Raw genomic sequence first — 4,631 nt, 5'->3', positions numbered from 1 at the left:
TTATACGGAATGGATCCGTGTACTGTAGTAGATATATGCAGTCAGCAGTCGGTTGGTTTAGGGTTTTTTTTCTCCATGTGGTCCTGTTCGGTATTGCAACTTGACTTCTCTAAAATGTAAAAAAGCTCTTTGCTGTTGCACTGTACGCATATTATAAAATTCAGATGTTTTTTTTTCTTTCATATGTGCTTATATGGGCTCCTTACATCATTTGGTTCTTTGGTGTCCTTTTTGAGTTTCTAAGTGTCCTTTTTTGGAAAGACATCTAAATTTATCTTGAAAAAAGCTTGCAGAAAATACAGATTTTTGAGAATCACCCTTCAATCTTTTGGTTTACTTTGCTGGATATAGCAAATGATGACAAAATAAAGATTTGAAACAAGATAAATGGTCTATGCTTTATTTAATGAAGTGTGTGATTAATCGCGATTAATCACATAAAAAGGGTGTGATTAATTAGATTAAAAATTGTAATCTATTGACAGCCCTAATATATATATATATATATATATATGGCATGCCGTTCAGGATACGAAGTATATGGAATGGAAATCGGAATTTATGAAATTCAACTTGAATATATGGAATTGAAATATGAATATATGGAATTAAACTTGAATAAATTGAATGAAATACTGAATATATGGAATTAAACGAATATGTGGAATGAAACTTGAATATATGGAATTTGAATATATGGAATGAAACTTGAATATATGGAATGAAAGTCTGAATATATGGGAATGAAACTTGAATATATGGAATGAAAGTCTGAATATATGAAATGAAAGTCTGAATATATGAAATGAAAGTCTGAATATATGGAATGAAACTTAAATATATGGAATGAAAGTCTGAATATATGGGACGAAACTTGAATCAGGCAGGTGGATGATTGACAGTACAGAGAGTTCACTGTTGTTTTGTGAATGGTATCTTACTGGTAAAATAAGTAACACTGGTGCTTGTGTGAACAGCACATTTGTGTATTTATGCGCACATTTGAATTATATTGTGCTGATCTTACCGCAGGAAAACTCGGCACTGTTACACGTTCAACAGGCTCCCGCAACAGTGCTTCAGACTGATACAGAGCAGTTCACAATAAAGGAATAGCACATATTCAAGTTTCATTCCATTCCATATACTCAAGCTTCATATTATAAATACCATAATTTATTGAACGGCATGCCATAATATATATATAATTAGACGAATCCTTATTAGAGTTACTAAAGTCATTCAGTCAAGAGCAGTGAGTGATTTTCTCTCTTTCTTATGTTGCTTGATTAACATTACTGACACTTACAAAAGCAACTAAATTAAGCTAATGTCCCTTTAAAACCGAATGCACAGGTGTATTATACTTAGGGCTGGACGATATGGCCAAAATTGATATCACGATATATTTCTTAATTTCGGTCGATACGATATAATTCCGATATCGATATGAACACTATTTATCTGAAATGGGAAATCTTTTGTAACATTATAAATGCCTTTATCATCACTTTTGATAAATTTTAAGCACCCTTGCTAAATAAAAGTATTAATTTCTATAATTTCTTTCCCAAAAAAATAATAAAAATTATACTGAATGGAATAGTGTTTAAAAATCTTACTGTTCAAAAACTTTTGACTGGTAGTGTAGGCTGATTATTCTTATAGATTGAAACAAATGTGCTTCAGCCAGAAAAAAGGGTATGAAAAGTGCTCAGAGTCGCTGCAGAAAACAAAAAAATTGAAAAACAACAAAACACTGGAAATGTTGCTTTAGACGGGCTTATTTAAAATGCAAACTCATTCTCTGCCAGCGGGAGGCGCTTTTAGAGTGATAAAACTAGCGGTTTCCCCAGTAATGGCTGTAATCAAAGCAGCTCCGCGTCATGAATGCTACTTTATCAGATCAAATGAAAATGCTATAGAAACTTTTCTGAAGACAGTCAATTCCCTTCAGAGATACATTCATATAAAACACCCGCGCCGTGTTATGATTTTGAAACCTGCAGTGCTCATGTTTATTCAACGAAGTCAAACGGCACAAATAAATCAATGTATGGGAAACTGGTAATGTATATCGAAATATCGGAAATGTGTTTAAAAATCATATCACCGTTATTGAAAATAATTATATCGCGATACATATTGATATTGAATTATTGTCCAGCCCTAATTATACTGATACACATTTGATATTCTCCCAACTGTTTACGTTCACTTAAGACACAACTGAGTGTGTTTAAGTGAATACTCGTCAAAACAGACAATTCGACATCATTTTTTGTGTATTTCTCCATTCATGCAATGCAAAAAAGAACTGATTTTAGTACTCGTGTGCTGTGTCTGTGAGAGGCACTTTTCTGTGTGTGTGTTTTTAGAAAACCAGAAAGAATTGAGTTCTCTTTTGCATTGTCATGCTTTACAAATGTATCCATATGTCTGCTCTTCTCTTCAATTTCAAGATATTGACATTTTTTAACGTTTTAAGAGACATGCAGCAAGTGTATGCTAGCTTATGGTGGACGTTCTCGAGTGCCCCCTATACCCTTAAACAGGGCACTATTTGAGTGGACAGCCATTTGTAGGGGTGACTGAAACCATGGTGGACGTTCTCGAGTGCACTCATTCAATCCCACAATGCACCACAAAAACGAATGTACAACCCATACAACCGATGCCGAACACAAATACATTTGCTGTGCCACAAATTGACTCTGCATCTGCCACTACTCCAGCCACATCCTTTCATTTACCGAATCGAAATTAAAGTTCTCATTGGCTGCCAGTCCGTGCAGCAAGTGTATGCTAGCTTATATCCTATCGAATAGATCAATAATTCTACGGCTGTATCTGAAACCACCCCCTATACCTTTAAATAGGGCACTATTTGAGTGGACAGCCATTTGTAGGGGTGTCTGAAACCATGGTGGATGTTCTCGAGTGCACTCATTCAATCCCACAATGCACCACAAAGACAAGTATACAACCGGTGCAAGCTCAACAGCTAGAGAATACCCATAATGCACTGAGAGTTGCGCGCAGAATGAATTCCCGCGTCTCACCAGAAGATGGTGCCCATAGCTTAATCATCCATCCATCCATTCATTTTACAAAGCATCATTTTACAGCATAATACAACTCAGGTATAAATTCATTGTAAATTGATTATTAAATTGTTGAACTAGGGTCCATGACAGAGTTCAAGATACATCCTTTATTCTTACTACTGGAGCTGCCAGTTTGCCAGTTTTAAACGATTATTCAACAGCAAGCATGCAAAAGCGGCAGTCCTTCCGGGGCACCCAGTGCCCGAATTCACTCACTTGTATTCATTCACTCCTTTAAGTGAACTGTATTAGTGGCCTATTTTAGTGTAGCCCTCCTGCCAGGGTAAATATATTGCGGCTCACACAATAAAAATCTGTCTTGGGGATATTATTGCCACCACTACCCCAGTAAATGCACATTTCTCTTTCATTACAGTATTCACAGTATATAACCCAGGACTCAGATTTTCACTTGTTTGTGTCAGATTGATGTTTCTTATTTGGAAATTTAAGAACAAAACTATGTTACTTTTAAACTTCAGAAAATGGTTGGGTACTGAAACCCGGTGCTAATACGGTCCATTTTTAGCGGGGCTATAGCGATTAGCTCCATAAACTGTACACAAATTTGTGGTCGCCTCAGAATCAGTCCCCTTTAAATTTCATATGAAAACTGGCAGTCTTCGTCTCCTCCCCGTCTTTCAGCGCGCTCTTCAATTCGCACTCCGCAGACGCGCAGCGCGAGCAGGCTCAAACAGAAACAGAGGACACAAGGTGTCTGTTTATCGATAGATTGTTATAATATCTGTATCTGTGCAGTTCTTTGTCATAAATACAGTTTACAAAAGGTGACGTGGGAGCAGTCGGTTTCCCATCTACTGTAAAGTTTTCGCTGCGTTCACCCACAGCTGTTTCCTCCAGCGGAAATCTAGCCCTTAACACATATGAACGCGTACTTTATAAAACGATCATGTTGCTATTTTCATTTGAAAATTTAATATTTAATATAAAACATATTACAGTGCATGTGTCATACCATACAGTCATTCACAGAACTGATTAAAGACAGTGACAGACAGCACTCAGTCAATTCTCTCATTTAAACTAAATATCAGAGTGATTGACAGAGATACTGTAGAAACATTATGTGTGGTTTTGTATTAAATATTGTTTTGTATTAAATAATGACCTAGATTGTGAAAAACATTGATTAGCCTTAGAGTAAGGGAAGCACAACTCGGGAAATGAGAGCATCCGAGGAGCACGTGAATGCTATGTATATTTATTTTAAATATTTTTAATGTTCTTTAATGTTATCCATCGTTTTTTTTTTTGGTGCTCTTTTTTTTTAAGTATCGGTTCAGGCACTGTTTAGGCACCGGCACCATTTTAAAAGTATCGATTTGGCACCGGTATCGTAAAAAACCCAATCGATACCCAACCCTAATAAATAGATAGATATAATTAACATAGTGAAGACTATATCATTTACACAATGTATGTAGAGTTTCTTATTTATTGTAGTTTTTTGTCTTATTGCTTACAATTAGTTTCATATCCTTATTTCATCACTGACTGTTTATA

The 4,631-nt window shown here is 35.7% G+C and overlaps 1 protein-coding gene across 1 annotated transcript in view; it reads left to right on the top strand.

The window, feature by feature from the left end:
• Window positions 1-4,631, top strand: part of LOC107681004 (transmembrane protein 236) — a 73,449-nt gene that overhangs the window by 33,587 nt on the left and 35,231 nt on the right. The window lies entirely within an intron of this gene.

The sequence above is a fragment of the Sinocyclocheilus anshuiensis genome, unplaced genomic scaffold, assembly GCF_001515605.1.
Source record: "Sinocyclocheilus anshuiensis isolate Anshui unplaced genomic scaffold, SAMN03320099.WGS_v1.1 scaffold2016, whole genome shotgun sequence".
Lineage (NCBI taxonomy): Eukaryota > Metazoa > Chordata > Actinopteri > Cypriniformes > Cyprinidae > Sinocyclocheilus > Sinocyclocheilus anshuiensis.
The sequence above is the reverse complement of the archived record's forward strand: the minus strand, read 5'-3'. Positions and strand labels throughout refer to the sequence as shown.